Below are 20,894 nucleotides of genomic sequence, written 5' to 3'. Positions count from 1 at the left end.
TGGTATTTGCTGTCGTATTTATACTCTCAGAACATCATTTTACATTTAATATCAGAAACTTAAAGACTAATATTTGTATCAGTGAGCGAGAGTGTTACCAAACTAATCTGTACCCGTGACGTCTTTACTTAAAGTTAAGTGTGACTTTTGAGTACTATTTACAACATTATTTAAGCATGCTTAACACATTTTAACCCAGCTGTATGTCGCTATACCCTCTGAAGTCATAATTCATGTTATTGTAGCCATGTCTGTCCTTACTGTCATTCACTATCCATTCATGCAACACCCTCGACTCACAGAGAGGGTGAGACTGATAGTATAGATCAGTTGAGGATCCTTCAAACAGGATTAGCTCTCTTTGTTTGCAGTTTTCAGTTCGATAAATGGAAGAAAGTGTGCTTAAAAGATTCCCGGAGGGTGTCAGCTTAGTTAGCACACTGAGGCAACACTTGGCTCGCCTCACACACACACTCACCCAAACATGACGACTGACAGCAGGAGGAGCGGCTGCAAAGTTTCACTCTTACATCACTTTGAAGAAATGTGTTACAGTTTGACTGTGACCAGGTACGCTGCCACCACATCCTCGTGCTCGGGCTTCACCCAGTTGCACTCCATGTCATCATTTCAGTCATAAAACGCAAATATGGATCTTTGTGCCGTTGTGTGGCGGGCCGCGCCCGGGTAACTGAATGTTGCCTGGATACCAAACAGATGTCAGTGTGTATGCCGTCACATGGCCGCCCACATCAGCTCTCTTTAGCTATTGTTTTCACATCAGTCCTGACACAGACCCACACACTCACAGACACACACACACACACACACACACACACACACACACACCTTGGAATGACTGTGGCTTTGTGATGGAGCCAAACGAAACCATCTGTTGCAGGCAGAATCAGACACACAGGACTGACAGAGAATACAGTTGTCACCACCTGTAGGTTGTGGTGGCCTCGGGACTGCAAAGTCAACAGCCTCAGTCCACATTTTTTACATTTTATCGTGATGACGGAAACATTTTCTCAGTCTGTTAACTCATCGGCGTTCATTCTTTGACAAATTTGATGCATTGTTTTCTTTGTACACAGCTTTTAACCAGCGCCATTAAGATACCTGCCACGTCCCTCCCCTGGAGCTGGATTTTAGCTTCTGTAGCGCAGCTTGTTTTACATGCATTTTTCTTTTGCCTCCCTGAAAACCTGAAAAAAAAAAACAGAAAACAAAAGGCTGACCTGAGAACTGGGGTTTGATTTGGGATTTTCTCTTTCTTCATAGTGCTGGTGTGAGGACATAACATTTCGATTTAACCCAGTTTAGACCCCGCAAACACAAAAAGCAAAGTTGATGGAAAACATGAGTTTGGTCTTGTTCAAGAAACGGCGATGACAGTTGTAGTTCGCTGACATTTTGCACATGTATTTGTGTCATCCCGCATGAGAAATTGTATGAACTTTGGTAACTTTTTGTTAACATGCTAATATGCTACACTATGATGGCTGTCATTGTAAACATTATGTGCCAAACACTAGTGTTCCCCTGCAATAGTGGACAAATTTAGTTATAGCTGGCTGAAAATCACAGAAGTTACTGGTTGTGATGTCACGAGGGTGCAGAGGGAAAGCTCACACATCTTCAGAAATTCAAGTTAACTGAAAACCCTGGAAATTCAGGTGGGTTTTGACCTGCTGTCGGTGTTTGTATCGGCTCTGAAAGCGATCCCAACAAAACTGTTTACACTGCTGATTGTGATGTGGACTCCACCATCAAGACAAGTGCAAACAATTCATTAAAATCATAAATGTATATATCATCTGGAGTAATCTAAGAAAGAACATCTTTCTTGCCTCCAAATCATGTCCACACTCAAGATTACTTAATTATCGTTTTGAGCTCAAGAGGTTGAGAAACGCCGCTCTCGGAAGGAAACCATCTCACCCAGGTTTGACACGAGCTCGAGGACGAGGAGTGATTCTGTTTAGGCTCCTTGACACTCGGCAAATAAAGTGATTTTGCGCTGGAGGTGTCAGATATGGAAACGTCCGCTCCGTAATGTAATGTCTTTCATAACTGCTTTTCCGATGAGGGGATATCAGTTCCTCCCCGCGTCTCTCTCTTTTCCTTTGGACCATTTCCTCTTCACTGGAGGAAAGCGAGATTTTGTCTCACATCATAAAACAATATTTCCACCCCTGCTGCAGTTATTCCCTAAATAGAACTTGCATACTCGGGGCTGTGAACGTTCCACGGACTCAACCCGTCTACCAGATGTCCGAGAGCCTCGCCGAAGTGACCGGAGCGGCCAGATTGGAGGAGTGGGGATGTAGGGGTCGCTAATGGAATCAGGACAAGTCTCCGGGGGGGGACGTCTCTGTCACTTTCCCTGGCAGGCCAGTCCAGCAAAAAAAAACTTTACAATACCGCCGTCTCTGCTTAGTCTCTGCGCGGGAGCGATGGAAATGTTCCCACGTAAACAACTTCCAGGCATTTGCATCATCGAGGTTATTGTATGATTAGAGTTGGTCATGCGTGGATTAAGTATAGTGATACTGTGCTTAAACAACTTGACACCATTACGTACACTTTGGGTTTTGGGTCTGTTTTCAGTGTACATACACTCAACACTCTAGCTGCAATCGACGGCGGATTAACTTCTTAACAGGTCCTTCACTAAAGGTTGATTGAGGCCTTAACGCCAACATGTGTCACAGCATCAAGTCTGACGCGGCTCCAAAATGTGCGGGAGTGAGATGCCGATTATACACGTTAACGTTAAAGACCACAGCCCAACGTTAGCAGGTGTCGAAGGGGCGACAGAAACACGTTAGCGCGTAGTTTTTTGTCCATCTCTGTCAAATCAGCTCTCGAACGTTGCCCACTCCTCGTTGAGTTTGAAAGAGAGAAGTGAAAGATGCACAAAGAGGTAACTGATGTCATATTGTCGATGGCATCCGTGCTGCTTTCTACTGTTTCTTCTTTCAACAACATGTTTGGGACATCGAAAGTGACACGTCAGGGGTCAAAGAAAAGGAAAGGCGAACTCGTCTATGGTCGATGTGAAAGGAGTCAATCGACTCTCATATAATAAATCAGCATTACACAATTTTGGTAACAAAATATTGTTGAATCCTGATCAATGACAGGACGTACATGACCATTGTTCGTCGGTAACAACCTAAACTCTTCTATATTTGCTTTCAAAATAATGTGTTTGTGTAGGATCCCATCTCTCAAAGATGACCGAGAGAAAAAAAAAGTTTTTCGAGGGTTTTTAAATCAACTGTGCTACAACATGCATACATAACAGCCTGTCCTTACAGTTCTGGTGTCAGTCTGACTCTGACACCATACGGCAGCTGTGCAGAGCTCTCTGTACTCTGGATGTCGCCCATGTCAGCTTAGCTTCAGCCGCGGGGTCAGGTGGGTGACAGACTGCCAGGGGAATCGCTGTTTGGTTTTCCCGCTCGGTTAACCAGGCTGAATGTATTATCGAGGCGCCTGCTGATAATTGGATTGCCCTTTATCGGAATGCTTATTGATCGGCAGTGATGAGAGGGACTGGCTAATCATAAGAAATGTAGGTCGCAGTTAATGATTATGATTTTTATTTTTTTTTTTCCAATAGCTGTCGCTCCGGAAACATCCGATGGGAGGTTAATGCCACCAAAGTGCCATCACAGGCCTGTCTTAACAGTACAGTTACATCAGATCCCGCTGATTAGCAAAAGGCGTCAGGGGCTTTATGAGCATTGTCCTCCTCGTCATGGTGATCACGCCATCCGCATCCTTCCACTCCCCCCCCCCCCGAATCCCACACTACAAAATCTCACAGTGCACTTCACTTACACTGTTTTCTTTGTTTGTTTTTTTACGTGTTGTATGTGACGTTTATCTGAATCCAGAGTCTGCGATGTTATTGGAGAGAAGCAGATGTGAGAGTTTAATCACAGAGCCGCCGCCTTTCCTCTCCTTCTGCTCGTAACATCCTCCCTGAAGCTGTGACGGCTCGAAAGCCTCGCCGCAGATGGACCCACAGATGAGACGAACCCCAGGACCTCCTTGCTACCCCGACAGCCCAAACTTTCCTTTCTCCGCCAACCACTCATGAACAATCGCTCGGCACAGGTGGGCCGTCTGCTGTTTCACACTGACGAGAACTGCAGCGGGTGGAGCGTGGGGGGGACGGAGGACATGAAACCATGGCAGGCTGCCACTGTCCGGGCCTGGAGCCAAGACCTTCCCCTCCCTCTTGTCTCCTACGCTCTGGATCCCACTCTCCCACTGGTCCCTTCGGGGGCCTGCCCAGCCCACGATGAAGGGATTTTTATCATGCTTTTGGCTTTTCACTAAACCAGCTGCCTCTTCCAGGTTATCTCACACCTACAGTATCTGTGTCAGAGCGAGGGATGCGACATGGCAGGGGTAATTGGGGGCTGGGTCGGTGGCCAATGACAGGAGGGGGTACTCTTTGTTTTGGCTCGTCCCAGGTCGAGGCAGCCAAAATACATCTTAGATAAGGTCCCTTTGATTGCAAATCCCAGAACAACAGCAGTGCTCTCTCTCTCTCTCTCTCTCTCCGGTCACTTATCTGGTCTGCTGAAGTGGACTTAGTCGAGAGAAAACAGAGCAAAGCAGCATCTGGAGATTCACTAAGTTCTGATATTCAAAGCACGCTTTTGAAGCTCCGGTCGAACTGATATCTCTCTTTGCTTCGATGCGTCTCCTTCCCCGCAGTATCTGATGCGAATGAAAGCCCCTGAACCCAGCTGCACTGTCCAGTCTCACTTTCAAAAAAAACCCCCCGTGCTTTTTGCATGTTTACTGATGTCAGATCAGTTACATAACGTTCGGTCACACCCATTCAGACGGGGCAGGACGCAGCTGTTAAACTGATCACATGGAGCGGCGGGCTCCTCATCATCACGTCTTTTCCCCCTTTTGTCACCCTTTCCTGTTTTTCAGATCTTTACTGCAGTTTCCACCGTGTGTATATATATTCAATTCATTACGTAGACCTACAGGAGCTACAGTAGGGTTGCTCGGGGTCAGGACGCAGGGTGAAAGTTGGAGGGAATGAGAGAGATCCGTTTTGGAAAATGTACTGCCCTCGGTTGCTGTGTTTTTCAAATGGAAAGTTGCCAGTTCATCTGCTAAATATGTTCCTTTTTCCAACTTTATTGAGAACATTTAATTGATTCATCTGCTCCGTCTGTTACCACAAGAAAAAAAAAAGTATGTTTGTTGTTGTTTTTATCAGCCTCAGAACAGCTCTGTTTCGCTATCCGCCATGTTTGTCAATGGCTGACGCCGACCTTTACCGAGGTTACGCTTGAATGCCAGTGAGGGGCCATTCAGCATCTGTCACCGTCTGTTAAATGTGCGCCGACTCGACGTGAATGCGAGGCGACTGCGATAAACCGCTTCACCCTATGCTCCGTCAGATCTCGCACGAAACGGGAAGTGATTTCGTATCCACAAATAAGGATTGAAAGCCGTCCCCTGAGTCAGAGAGCGACCCGTTAAGTGATCCCGACGTACGCGTGATTGAATGTCTGTGAATGCGGCAGCGGCAGCCATGAGCAGCTCTGCCCGATTCTTATCTTTAATTGAGCTCAGACACAAAAACAAAAATGACCTAACGCTGGGCCGGGAGCCACTGCACACCCAAACGTTTCTCAGATAATGGGTAACAGTTACGCACGAGGAGCAATAAGGCAAACATTTTAGCTGCTAATGTGTGGAATTCCCCTCTGGTTCACCTGGTAGCTAAAAAAAATAAAATACAAATCATACATCTTTTATTTTTCCCAGCTGTGTGTTACGCAAATACAGTAGGACGGAGAGGGCGTCCGTCTGCATCCAGGGCCACACCCGCAGCTTCCCTCAACACAGCGGCGCTCCCTCATTGTCGAGCAAACGGGCACAGCCTCTCTCCGTTCACAATGGGCCCAGTGTGTGCGCAGGCCAGAGCGAGGTGGAAAACAAGCGAGGAGGGGCGCCGAGCTGAAGCGCTGCGAGCAGTGTGTTGTCACTTGTGGAGGAGGACGAGAGATGACTGGAATGTCAATGAGACGAGATCATAGGTAGGGAGCACCAGAGGGAAAAACACACATCTTCTGCTGACACAGGATGCTCTCTCAGCTAAACTCCCATTCAAATGCTTTTTAATAAAAGGCAGCATCACTGCTAGGTTAGTCACAAGCAAGTCTCGGCAAACTTAAGGTTTCACACGGGACACGGACAGCAGTCTCCTGGGTGAAAGTCTACATATGTATGATCGGGACTCTGACACTCAATGACATCCATTTTTTGTATGTGGCATTTGAACACATCCACTATCCGCATATTAAACCGGCCGGGACTGGCATCATCACCTCCACGCCGCCTCCAAAACTAACAGCAAAAGCATCAGACACGTGACGGAACAATAAACCAGAGCAAACCTTGAAAAGAATAAAAAAAAGAATAAGGCGGGCACCGACCGGATCTCGATTCCGCACACTTATCCTGCAAAGAGCCCAGCTGTTGCTCTGATTCAATTTCACAGACTCGTTCAGCGGTCCGCAGAGCGTTCCCACATAGCGAAAGCCCACCGCAGGGACCCTCCAGAGTCTATCACTTGGGAAAACATTTTCTCTCCGCTCTCTATTATACGCCTGGCGAGGGAATGAAGGGCCTGTTTGTGTTATGGGGATATGGTCACCAAGGAAACCGGCGTTTTCTCAGACGAGCAGCATTCCAAGTTATTTCGAACATCTCTCACTTTTTTTGTATGATTTGGAAAGACTCTCCTCTGTTGAAACATGTCTTCAAGTGGAAATTTGAAAACGACTCCGGTGTATTCTGGGCGGTGGAGGAAATTTAAGGAAAGGGAGGGATGAGACACAAATTTGTCCTCCTCCAGATGAAAACATGTCTGAAGATTCATACCTCTTACGGGGGATAACGTGTTATTACTGATTGATTATCCGCTGGGCTGTGGTAGGACAGGCCTTGGTAGCATTACCAGAAATGCGTCTCAAAAATAAAAATCCCCCCGGCCACAAATCCTTTATTTGATTCGGTCCAAAAAAGAAATTTATCAAGGAAGACCACAGGATTTTTTACGGTTTCCCTCCATCTGGAAAGAAAGTGGTTCTCCGTGTGCAGTGAAAATGTCATTTCAAGCTCTGTATGATGAGTGTAGCTGAACAGTTTCTCTCCGTGATCATCACTTTTTATATGATGTTTTACTGCGCGCCGTTGCCGGGAAGCAGCGCGACATTGTCAAAGCTGCCAAATGGATCGGCATCCGTTTGCTGAAGCGCGGTGCTGCAGGAAAACAGTAAAAGTAAAAACTCGATATATAAAGAGTTTATAGGGTGGAGTCTTTATTTTTAACCTTTTCAAAAACCAAAAGAGTGAAAAAAAATCTTAGGGAGTGGATTAAAAAAAAGTGAGTTTATCTGCTCTAAAGTGAGCTGCAAACATTAGCATGTGCAGCTAACTAGCTATTACCGCACCTAGTAACCGTTGTTGCTTTCAAACCACCACTTTTCTCTGTAAATGTGTTGTGTAAAAAAAAAAAAAGATGTTAGCTTTTTGACTCTAGACAGTAAAGTATTACTTGTCTCCCTCAACAACAGTCAACACTGTGCCCTGGAGCAAGCCTTCACATCACCATGCAAATGTGTAGATTTTATTATCCAGGGCTGCAGCCGCACATTTTTTACACTACCATCTAAGAACAGTCCAAAAACTGTTTTTACCATCCTAAGGTGACTGTAAAGCATCACAACATCAAAACATTCGTCCTTTATTTTGAAAATATCAGCATTCAGAACACTTTTACCTCCAAAGTGTATTCAGGTGAAAGTACATCAGTTAGTGTTGTGATTAGCGTTACCTCCGATAGCCAGACACAACACGACCGCTGACAGCTAACTGGCTCTCCTCCTGCAGGTCATAACATGCATGAAAAAAAAAATAGGGTCTGCCGTCGCTGACAGCAAGGTCTTCAGGCTGACAACTGAAAATAAAGATGAAACAGAAGAAGCTACGCAATATATAAAATAAACTTAGTACAGTCTCACAATCAGCTTTGGCTGTCAGCTAGCATAAGACTACCAAATGATATAATGCATTAGAATCCAAACTGACGCTAGCTGACAGCCAAAGCTGATTGTGAGACTGTGCTAAGTTTATGTTATATATTCCGTAGCTCCTTCTGTTTCATCTTTATTTTCAGTTGTCAGCCTGAAGACGTTGATGTCAGCGATGAGTAAGAGCACGGTCAAACTTTCCTGGACAATTAAAGGCCCGGCAAACGCACCACGATGGATCCGTTTAGGCTTTTGTCAGAACCTATTCGCGTCCGCGCCCACTTCAAAACACGTCTCCGGTGTTCTGTTCAATGCAACATGCAGATCCCTCGCTGAGACACGGCTCCTCACGCAAGGGGCCACATCACACACGGTGTTTACAAAAGCTACAGCGCCGATTTTGGAAAACGGGGCCGTCTTTATCCAGAGCTGAGTGAAGTCCAAGACGGTTCTCTGGAGGTCAGCCTCACTGATCTGCGCACTCCTCTTGACAACAAAGTAAACATACTCAGATGACTTTTGTTGTGGAAAGTTTAATGCAAAACTATAATCCTTGTGTGTGTGTTTCGAATTACTGCATTAAACAACAGGGATCATACCCCTCCTCCCTTGATTTACCGGTCTTCGCTGCCATATTTAATGGCCTGGAGAGAACAACAGCAACTGTAAACAGAAAACCACAAAAAGGTGGCCACCCGCCATACTTGTGGAAATAAATTCTGGAAGCGGCAACAGAAAAGAAAATACACAGTCAGAGTCGAGTTTCAGCCGTCCATAAATTCTTAAAAACTGTGCGTATTTCATTAGGATCAGGGTTATATAAAACTGCCACGATGGGGTCAATGTTTATGGATCTGAAAGTGAAACGGTGCACGAGGGACAGAGAAACAAACCGTCTAAATACAAAAAAAAGCCCCAGCATTTCCATTATATGCAGGTCATCTTTTTATGTAATGCAAACTAACCCCTGCCTTGCATTTGCATCGCGGCCAGCCCGCCTCAGTATAATATTTCACAGTTGTTTAACCGACGTTATGAGGTTTTATGGAAATGCAGACAAACAGACATGTACGCCGGATGATTAATGTCTCTCCGGCTGCATATTGACGCTCGCTTGCCTTCACAAATTCTGGGCGAGGCGGATCGGTTTTCCAAGCAGTGGTTTAGGTATAAATATCACAAGATTTTTTTATTTTTTTGGTTCATCAATGAAGTGATCTCTCCAGTTGCGCGGCACACAGAGTACAGCGGTTATTTTTCCAGCATACCAGCATTTAGTCATTTTAGCCCACTTGATGTTCCTCGAAACAGCGTGTGGTGAAAGTGTGGAGAGAGCGAATGACGGGACTGCCGGGAGAATGTGGAAAAAAAACTTGTCAATGTAAGCATTTCTTCACGGTGCACCTGATGGATTTCAGTACCATTAATGGCTTTAATTATGAGTGTTGCTGCTTTCACAGCTGGTTCATTAGGCTGCGAGTACATCATGTTCATCAGAATCAGGAGGATTTACGGCCTCGTGTTTATCTAAAATGCCTCCATTCACCCGAATATTAACTGAGATATAAACTGTATTTCCTGAGACATTATGAGCTTACTGTAGCGCGGCATTCTATACCTACCTCAGTAATCAAGTGACCATGAAGTAAAATAAGTCAAATCTACAGTCCGTCATTGGTCACCGTTCCCGCTGCCTCTCCTTAACGTGATTTATAAGGAGAAGCAGAGCACAAGCATGTAATTTTGTGCACTTTGTGAATCATTAGCCCCACTGATTGATCTGAAGTAGGATTTATATGGCATTTACAGGATAAAAATGTAGCTACTCAAAAAGGTTGTGTTTTTTTTTTTCCTCGGTTGATGATTGCTCGCAGTGTTTGGGGATTTAAGTACAGTTTCAGCTGAGATTGAAACCGACCATGAAGCTTTTAAAAGAATCAAAAGGAAACCGCTGTGATGAAAATTGCTCCCTGGGAGCGGCTGGATGAGGCAAGCTGCTCGCACTGGTGGCTTTTTTTTCCTGCAGGGGCAATTTCCAGACCTGCTGATCCTGTGTGGTCACCGCTCCTTAGAGCTGAAAAACACATTGATGAGGCAACTTTGATCCTCGCTAGGAACAATTATCGTCCACCTGACTTTGAAGACGAGTAAAGCGCTTCAAAGAATGGGTCAAGAAGAACAGGTGTTTTGGCTTTCTTTGGGTTAGATGAGGAGATCTAACCACATTTCTGTTCGTTACAGTGCTGCAGCCGTTGAAAGGGAGGCGAGAGGTTATTAGCTTAGCATAGCATAACGACTGAAAGCGGGAAGAGCAGGTTTAGCCTGGCTGCACCTTCTCAACTGACACATTCACACATTGAGTCTGATTCAGTTCATGTGTACGCAAAAATACAAATAATGTAACAGGCTGTGGTTGTTCACGAGGCTACGTGATGGAACAACTTCTAGACAAATGGCGGTTGTGACTTTTGTTGTCATCGTGACTTCCTGTATGATCATAACTTTATCGGTGTTTCTACATTTCACAACAAATATACAATGTGTTAATTTATGAGCTTTGCAGAGCCAGGCTAGCCGTTCTTCACTGCTTTAGTTCTTTATGCTAAGCTAAGCTAATAGCTCCACCTCCATAGTTAAAGCACAGTAAGTGGGAGTTATTCATTTGTTAATTTGTTCCAGTGCATTCGAGTCTGTGGTTGTGTCTTTTTGCAGCATGTTTTTAAAATGCTATACATGTTGTCAAACTGATGAAGTTTTATTACTTTGCTTATGTTCTGACTTTTTGCATGTGTTTTCTTGAGATTGCTGCATGTTTTCCCTCATTTGCCAGTGCTGAAGAAAGTGTTTTCTCAAACTTGCAACACAAATTACCAGGAGAATCGGAGTCGTTCAAACAGAATCCTCTTTAAAAAATACTACTCAAAAGGTTCTGGTCACCATGGGAGAAGCTTGCAAAAAACATCTGTGTGCTCCTGACAGAATCTGGTCCCGGAGTCCAACCTCAAAGCTCAACTTGGCCCCGTAACAGATCACGGACATTGTTGGGAACTATCGCCAAGTGTTGCACAAGACGGATTTATGAGCTATCTTTTGTCCAAGCCGGAGCTTGTTGATGCAGTCCACCATGTGTCCACCTACTGTAAACCTTAAAAAGGCCAAGAAAAAGAAAAGAAAGCAGGCCTGTAGCAGCACAGTGGGAAAAGCTATTAGTCCCATTATTGTTCTGACTGCGTGCCAAGTCTATAATGAGGTGAGACGAGACCCACTGAGTTCCTAAAAACTGACAAATGAGTCTTGATCTAGCAACTGTAAATCCCATGTTTGCGTTTATGTGTTGCCATTTATTTTCCAGAAAGTATAAAAATGTCTCCGCGGACCTTCTCTTAAGCTTTTATAGTCCCGACGGTGCTGAAATAAAGTGGCACGACTCAGCCTCACAGCCAAGATTAGGCCCTAACGAGCAGAAATCTTAACACGTTCAGAGTTTTGGAGGTACCAGGGGGAAAGTCGAGAACGAACGGGTGACTGTCAACAGGTGCTAAATTACAGGGCTGTGGTCAAGAGATATTTGACACCTTTCACCGAGAAGTGGTTTGATCTACGGTGAGGAGGATGGAGGTTTATGGAGGCGGGAGACGCCTTCAGCGCTGCAGAGGAGACAAACGTGATTTACCGACCGTACACAGAAGAAGTTGTGGAGGCCGGGGAAACAAAGAGGGGATTGTGTCTACTCATCATTTATTGAGGTCGGGGAGGAAAAGCTTTCCAAACCGCACAAAGTGTAAATATTTAACCAGCAGCGTTGGACATATTTCTGTAGTCTATTTTCTTACTCGGTGACACAACTTGGACAACCAAAGCACTGAACTGCAGGAGGGAAACGCAGCATGGGGCTCTTTAAGCAACTGGTCTTACAGTAGTGCAAGATAAAACAATCTTATTTTAGCTTTAGCTGCTTTTGATTCTTTTGGCTCCCTGGGTGGGGCTTAACATGCTTCAAACGCAGACATATTCAACATGTACCCAGACTGCACACAGATCCTGCAGACTAATAGAAGAAACGACCGTAGTGCGGTAAGCGTGAAGACACTGGTGAGACGTCAGCATTTGAGTCGCCTTTCCAACATAACACACCGATGTCTGCAAGACATTCTCTTTAGACTCTGTTTTGGGTCTCTATCAGCTTCTGAGGGAATCACTGGTCTGTTTAGCAGCTAAATTCTCATTTTGATTACTAGCTAGTTGGCAACTTTATCTGTCTATGGCCTGCTGAAGACAACGCTATGCTCAGGGTGAGAGTGAAAACAGAAAAGCACTATCAAATTACGCTTACACAGCTGTTGATTTAAAAAATATTTATCAGTGCAGCTTTAAGAACAGATCATGTTTAGTGCTGAGTTTGCAAGAGGCAAATACCTCTTGATTGAGAAACGGGGGCCAGAAAAATAGCATAACAGAAAGTCACGATACAAAGGCAGTTTTTCCAGAATGCAGCAGGAAACAATTAGAATCAGTGCCGAAACACAGGAACACCACTAAAAAGCTATTAAAACATATGGTATTGTTTCACAGTCTCACTCTGCTTGAACTAATCTTCTTGTGCTCTCATTCCAAATAATATCCCACTTTCCGCCATTTCTATAAAGCGATTGTGTGATTGCGGAAAACTGGAGTCATGCCTTTTTAGAATAAAACATCCCTTCAGTTCGGTCTAGCGTGTCTTTTTTTCCCTGCGTACCATCCAGCTAATGAGTTCCAGCCACTTTTGACGGTAAGAATTGAAGGTGACGCTGCGTAACACTAGCAAAGAAACACATTCGGAGTGTGTTAACGAGGAGCATGAAGGTAGGCAGTTTCTGTCAACAGGCAAAATATCAGCCACAGTGAGAGAGAGACCTGACCGTGGAGCTCCTGCCACACATTCGCATTGTTCAGAGTGAAATATGATGTTTCTGTCTCAGGCAGAAAACAAATTATGTGACAGTGCAAACGGATAGGCCATAGGCAAATAAATCTTAAGGCACCAAATGGGTCTCAGGAGGAATCTGGGAGGCTAATACAGCAGTGGCAAAAACCAGATGGTGATGATGTACAGGCACTTCCACAAGAAGAGGAGAATAATCCTACTTGACCTATGATGTAAAGCTAGGTTTAGTTACCGCTTTAGGTGGAAACACTAAGCCAGTTAAGCGCACATGCTGAATGAATACAAACATGCTTTTTAACCCATTCTGTAGAATTTCTGTCACATTTTTTGGGGTGTTTGGAAGGTTATAATGTTAAAACTAGCTTTCATGCCTACTGCTTACACGCTTGAGAGAGGTGCACTGTATGTAAATGATACCGAATTGTGACGTTTCCGAAGAAAACAGAACCTGAAGGACAGGGAAAATAACAAAGCCCAGTACAAATCACAAAGAAGCAAACTGGTCTCTCGGTGTCTAAAAGGTGGCGGTGTGAATAAAACCCACAGCCACCCACTGATTCTATCAAAATGATGGATGAACAAAAGGTATGGTGCAAAAAACCAAAGGTGAACTGGGAGTTGCTGATCGGGGTTGATCGAAACTGGCCAAAAGAAAGAAATCTCAAACACACTCAACTTCACCCAAAACAGAAAATGCAGAGAGCCAACTGATGGTGCTGACTGGGCAGGAAAGCTGCAATCCCCTTTATATAGTCCCTGCTGACTGATTGCAGCCAGCTGAGAGAGAACATCACAGGTGCACCCAGTAGCCTGTGATTACCTGTGACCTAGATCCTGAGATATCCCTGCTCACATCAGGACCTTGGAGAATCTCTGATCCGTCTGTAACAGTACACATCGTTATTCATGAAAATGCAGCATGAATCTGATCACACTTGACTAAAAGCGACTAGACGGGGATTTTTTTTTTTCATGTCTTTAAAAGGAAATGATCACACGTCGTCCGCAGAAACACGCGGCCTGCTCATTTCCTGTTATTGAGGAACTCACTGTTGCCATGGCAGCGGACACAACCTTCCCCAACAAACAGTTACCAGTTGCCAAGGAAATTGCAGCTTACCGCAGTGTTTATTTGTTTGACCTTCTCTCTTCCGTCTGAATAGTTGAGCTCGTGCCAGGTCCCAGCATTAAATGAGCCTTAATGATAATGGTTTACCGTAGCGCAGTGGGTTTAAGTGGCTGTTTTCAGTGTGTACAATCTGACTGGTTTTTATGGGACTCTTTTTTTTTCTTTTTTTTTTTTACAAACATGTCTGCAGCAATATTTTTCTTCCGAATGGTGCCAAATTTGGGTTTTCCTCCCTTGACGGTTCCCATGAAGTCTAACATGCTTGAAATGTTCTTACACCAACCGACAGTGTTCGGCCATGCATCTGTTAAGTGTGTGTGTGTGTGTGTGTGTGTGTGTGTGTGTGTGTGTGTGTGTGTGTGTGTGTGTGTGTGTGTGCAGCGCATGAGAGCATTTGTTTTTGATAGAGAGGCCTCAACTGACAGACATCCAAGTCAAACAAGGCTTGAACTTGGCCCCAGTTCTGACTTCTTGCACAGAGGCTCTGGATATTCAGGTGAGGCTTTGCAACCATGGGAAAAAAAACATCTCAGTGTATCAAAACATGGGCACGTACTCCTGAGTCATGACTGCAGCGCTGTTGATTCAAATCTGCGATCTCTTTCTCTTTGCAGATGTTCAAGGCGAGGCAGATAAGGTTGAAGTATATTTGTACAGCGACTTTCAGCAGCAAAGCAATTTAAAGAGCTTTACATAAGACATGAAAAGCATAATTTTGAAGTTATCTAAGCTCTGTGTTTGGCAATATTGATGGTTGGAATTTCTTCAGCAACAGACTAAAACACACATGGCGGCCATCTTCCTCAGACATGGCATGACATCAAATGCTCGGAAAATATTTGTCTGCTGTGTTCCTGGTTGCCAGTTGTGTAAACACAGGGAATCTGACAAATTGTTATCATTTCACCACTTCCTGCTTGATTTGCAAACTGAGAAGATAACGGCGCAATGGTGAATTTATGGAGGGACATCAGGCCATATTTCAAGGAAAAACATCATATTTGATAACCTATTAGGTCAATTCAATTTTAAATAACTGAGCAAACCTGCACGATTAACTCAAGATCTGGGTAATTTTGTACCCTGCAAGTGAGCAGCTCGCATTGGAATGGACGGGGCTCTGCTTCCAATGCTGTATCCAGATTTCCCTCATTGCAGTATATCCATGTTCTGACCGTTGCGTCAGAGGAAAATGGCCGCCATGTTAAATTGCTCTCATATGCACAGGAGATTTACAGGCGATGAAGCATTGATGGAAGTAATTTGACTCATCAGTGGTTTATATTCCAACTCTAGCATTCTAAAACCATTTTTCTGACGCAGAGGAAAACCAGTGCAAACACATGATGACTGCAGTGATGTGATTCTGAATAAACTGCAGCCTCTCGGCCGGTCCTGTAAGGATGCCATTGCAGCAGCACAATTTAATGCTCCAGAAGAGCTGATCAGCAGGACGTTGTGGCCACACGTGACAGCATTTCTACAGACTTAATTGGCCATCAAAGCCAAAAGAATCTTCCCTGCGGTCGCCGGGACACAAGCACTCACTCAACATGACAACACTGACGCTCATGTCGGCCAATCAGGAGCCTGCGAGAGGCCGCAGGGATCTGTTTGCGATTCATTCAGCAGCAGACAGTGGGAAGCATGTTCAAACAAGCTAAGTATAACTCAGGGCATTATTGATGAAAGAGAAGGGACAACTCCATGATGATGTGACGCAAGACAAATGAGTCCACAAACATGTCAGTGAGCTGAGTGATTGTGATCTTCAGGGCAATTGAGGAAAGTCTTTATGAAAGGGAACAGTGTTGGGGTGTGGACAGTATCAATATTACTCATGTGCATATGTCATTTATCCTCATCGCTCTTGCTATATGTCATTTTAGGTCAAAATACAACACAAACGGTACTGGAACAGATTTTTAGTTCCTCTGATTATGAACGTATTAGTACTGATGACATTTGCATACAGGGCAGGACTAACCAAAAAAAAAAAACTCTGACCTCTGATGTGGGGATAAGCAATCGATCCAGAGACGATTAATCACCACAGCAACCATGACAAAGCACAGATGCTCTGGCGGTTCCCCGTCCAGCTGAAATCAGAGGAAACTTATGTGGAGCGTGAGGTAACGAGAGCATCAAAGGCGAGCTGAGATAAGAGAGCAGACATTGGGGGAAAAACCTGGAGTGTGTCGGAGAGAGGAATAGTGTGCGAATGTGTGTGAACCTGTGCGATATCCACTGTGAAACAAATGGGTGTGTAGAAGAGGGGTGTCAGTGTCGTGTCACTGAAAGTGTTTGTGCTTGCAGATTGGTTGATTTTCATGCTTAAGCAATTCAAGAGTGAAAGGATTAGGGAAATACGAATGTAAGGATGGAAAGGAGGGAATGACGGTGGGAAATAGGAGGTAAAAAAGGGGGGAGCATGGTTTGGTTTGTCAGCTTAAATGTTTCCTGATTTATTTTGTGGAATCCATCCTCATGCTTCTTGTAGTGACTCTCCACTTCCTGTCTTTGTCTTTTTCTCAACCTTTCTCTGTGTACACATATGCAGCATTTGCTAATCAGAAAAGTTCATCTGGTTTCCTCCTGTTGATGGGTCATCTGCGTGTCCTCACTTGTCCTCTTGTGTGCCAGTTTTTGTCCCTGGTCATATTCTGGTTGGTTCTAAGCTCTTAATCTTCTTCTAGTTCTTATCTTAAGTTCTATTCTTAATTTTTCCTTTTATTCTCTTTTGCCTTTTTGGGATTCCAGTTTTGTAAATGAAGCTCGCCTTTTGTTTCCGAACCTACCTAACGTTACACATCTTGAGGTAGAAATATGGACCATGGAGTCTCTGGTTCCCCAACAACAAATCCAGTTCTGATACTCTACTGTACTTTTAGCTCGGATTTGGTCTCTACCATTTCCTTTGGGAAATATCTTGTTGTTAAGCTTCCAAAACTCATTTTCTGCCTCTTGATTTCACTCAGTGGTGTAGCTGGCTAATCGCCACAGCTGGAAACAAGGTTATCAGGATCATGAAATGCTTCATACTCAATGAAAACTGACTACATCTACAGTGGATACATGTTGGTATTAGAATGTTTTGTTTCTGAGTGTGTGTAACTGAGGCACTTCCCTCTACGAGTCGGCAGCTTCATTGAATGGACACAGTGTCCTCCTCCAACAGGCTGTGGTCCCTCCTGGCTTCGTGCTCTTCCAGCCTCGCCTCCTCCTCCTCCTCTGGGTCTCCATCTGACAGAGCTGTACGAGTGATGGACGCCACCCCGCCACAGCTTGTTTTACTTCCCTCCCTGATTTCCCTAAAAACAGATCATGTTTGCTTGTGTAGCACTCTGCATGGACCCTGATCTATCGCTGTGTATAATTATAGCGCGGCTCGCATAAATTCAGTGAAACACAGGAAATATTGGCACAATTAAAACAGGGAGAGCGCGGGTTATTTTGAGAACCCATGACAGGAGATTTATTGGGCTCATTTTGCCGTTCTGCAAGTAATTTCAGATTTTCTCCCATTAATCTTCCTGCAAATTGAGAGGCCTCTCCAATTTCCTCCTAATTTCTGCTGCAATTTAAACGTCAAATGAAACATTTTTATCTCGATTCTTGGATGATGAACTACTGATTTTCTCCCCCCAAAAATATGAATGTAGCAGGCTATGATGTCATCCCACTGAATGTTTTGCTCCCAAATGTAAAACACACTTTATCTGACAGTAGCTCACAGTAGCTGCTCTTACAGTAGCTCATCTGTGTTTAGTGAAATTTAAGCCAAGAGGTCGAACTGATGAACTCGTTTTTTTAGATCACATGAATTCAGTGGTTAAAGGTCACTGCATGTCTGAATGTGTCTGAATGATGTGAACGGAACACAAAAAAGCAGTGTGACAGTCCTTATAGGGGAAAATATGACATAATAACACATTGGGTGCCAAATCTAGTCCCTGTTTTCAGTTGTAAATTATTAGACTGTCCGCTTTACAAGATTTCAGCGCAGCTCTTTCAGCAGATTCTGACAGATGTGACACTGAAATGCTTTGCAAAGTGCTGCATAACAAAAGTGAATACCTTCTATGCTGAGCTTGGAGATAAAAACAATTTATGGTAAATTAGTATCTGTCAGGGCTGTAGCCAGTTTTTCAAAAGTTATCCGCCAAACCCCTCAGACACTGTGTTATTTTCTACAAGAAACTGAATTTCTTGTATCTATTACTTTCAGTCATAATTAACAATCCTGATAGTGGAATCAACTGACAAAATCACATATGGTATGTCAAAACTTGATTGTCGAACGCAAGCTTTTCTCATTGGTATATCACTCCAATTGCTAGAAAAAATGTTGCCAAAGTACATTCTTTAGGTTCAGTTTCCTGTGTTGATGACGTTGCAGTGACAGTCTGGTTAGGTCACTTGTTAAGGGTCAGAAAAAGATCACGTTTAGGCTTAAAATATCTGTTGTTGTTGCCACAAACACAGCTGGATAGTTTCTGAGGTCTCCTTAAAAATATCCAGTTGTGTCACAATGTTAAATGTCTAAACGCCATGGTTCCTCATCAAAACAATACAGTAGCACATGCAAATGTTGAAACACGGTCTTGAACAGCGGTCACTGGCTTGGCTGCCTTTCCTCCAATATGGAAGTCAGGTCACACAAATGTAATGTGCACATGATATCAGAGATATTGTTGAGATGTAAATTGGGCATCCTCCGTATGACACAGAAATAAACAGTAAACAGCCAGCATCTTATTCATGCCTGTAATCTTCAGAAAGTGTGTGGCGACATGCCATCTCCACTGCACCGACTGTGCACATTAATGTCCTCATGTGGTAGCAGTTTCTGTGCTTGATTAGTCATGGAGAACGCGAAAACCTCCATGTTAATCTTGTCTAATTTAAGAGAGGAGGAATGATTGCTGAAAGTTGTAATTACAAGGCAGTAACAGGGACCCATCGAGGGGGCCAACCTCACGGGCTGGACCACGGGACCCGCGAACAGAGTGCGTGCCGCTGAGGCGCGACTCTCGGCTACCTGGGTGGCTGGCAGAGATGAGCTCTCTGATTAGTCTGCAGAGAGAAGAGCATGCCATTTTAACCAACCACCCCACGAGGAAAATTACAAGGCTCTCATCCTCTAGAATTCTTGCAAGAACCTGCAGGTAAATCTGTCGCTGAAAAACCAGATTGAGAATAAACCCACATCCAACCCCAGTCAAAGATCAATCAAGGCTAGAAAAAATGAAAATGTCATGATGGTTACTTCAGTAAGTCAACCTCACAATGCCTTCGGTAGAGAGCGAAGAGAAGCACCAAAGGTCTGCACTGAACAGACAGACTGACAACATCAGCGTTTTGTTTGGTTGCCATGGGGATTTCATTAAAGTGCTCTTTGGGGGTTTGCTATCTTTTAGAAATCATTCAACTGTGGCTGAAAAACAAACCCAAACACACTGCAGGTGTGTGTGTGTGTGTGTGCATCTGCAGCATGCATAGACATAAAAGTGAAGACTAACAGGATAGCAAACGCCCATATGCACAAAAACACAGGCTTGCAGAGACAGAGACCATAAAGGAGCGACTACTTTTCAACCCTGCTGATCAGGTCAAAAGTCGGCCCTGGAGTCGGGGTGTGATCCGCTTGTCTTGTAATGATTACACCGAGAAACTCAATGAGCTCAAAGTCGAAACAGAGTCCAAGTCAAAGAGATGTGTGACATCATCATCATCATCATCACCATCATCATCATGTGCAGTCACAAGCCAACACTGCGGCTATTATTCTGCTGAATTTTAAGTCCTGCACCATTGTCATTGTTCCAGACAGATATTTAAGAAAAGATATTTAACAATATTAATAAAAAGGGAAATGGTTACAAATGTTTTTTTTTTCGCTTTTAGCTCGTCACCTGCATTTTTCAACTATTTATCCACATGCACCCCTGCAATGCCAACAACAATTATAAAGCTCTGTGGACTTGGATTATTCATCAGGTGGGTTATCTCTGAATAGATAGGTGGAGTCGCATAACAAGAAGATTACGGCGCAGCAGCAGGGAGGTCCGTTTACTCACACCATGCACACTGTAAATAATTAAAGATCAGAAAACTTTTTATGCTACTTGTTGTGTTTTATGGGTAATTTGATCATGTGTTCTGTAAAGCCGTTTTCATATCACATTTGCATATTTACTATGGCTTTAAGATTGGAGGTCAAACCCTTGGAGATCTTGCAAAGGACAGAGCGACCTACACAACACATCCCTTTAAGGAGAACCTCAGACCGATGACCTCTTGTGACCCCCGTGATCACATGTGACAGTGTGCTGGGTCGTGGTCGTTCACACGGCTCTGCAGTAGAGACGGAGGAAAATAAAGTTGCTGACGAGAAAGCCGAGCCCTGAAAAGAAAGAATGGAAGAAAAGCTTTTGTTACAGAGCATTCATAATTCAGTGTTTATTTCATGGAGGCATTCTGAAGATTAATTAGTGGTAAACTAGAGAATGAACTGCAACCGAGTAATTACCTGAATGTATAAAGTTGCTGAGGTTCAACGCAACTTGTAAATAAAGAACATTATTGTATTTGTGTGTTATTGTACAGAGCTCTTACATTAAAGTTGAACACGTTATCAAATATATTAATTTACAACTGCTTTGGTTTGCATAATAATTTGTCAGATATGGTTTGGTTTTCACAGGAAACCTCTTGTGGTTTTTGTTTGTTTTTTCTATATTCTATA

At 43.9% G+C, this 20,894-nt stretch overlaps 1 long non-coding RNA gene across 3 annotated transcripts; it reads left to right on the top strand.

Annotated features, from left to right (window-relative positions):
• Window positions 1–8,476: 8,476 nt before the first annotated feature.
• On the top strand, window positions 8,477–20,701 carry LOC119005161. Of its 3 annotated transcripts, XR_005070398.1 has the most exons (4): window positions 8,477–14,642; window positions 14,761–14,783; window positions 15,470–20,212; window positions 20,358–20,701. It is a non-coding gene; the product is annotated as an uncharacterized LOC119005161 (long non-coding RNA). The 3 variants fall into 3 exon arrangements; XR_005070397.1 differs by having other exon boundaries at window positions 14,761–20,212; XR_005070399.1 differs by having other exon boundaries at window positions 8,477–17,223; window positions 17,325–20,212; window positions 20,358–20,448.
• Window positions 20,702–20,894: the final 193 nt, after the last annotated feature.

Source organism: Acanthopagrus latus, chromosome 16, assembly GCF_904848185.1.
Source record: "Acanthopagrus latus isolate v.2019 chromosome 16, fAcaLat1.1, whole genome shotgun sequence".
Classification (NCBI taxonomy): domain Eukaryota; kingdom Metazoa; phylum Chordata; class Actinopteri; order Spariformes; family Sparidae; genus Acanthopagrus; species Acanthopagrus latus.
This window is presented reverse-complemented; position numbering and strand designations above follow the sequence as displayed.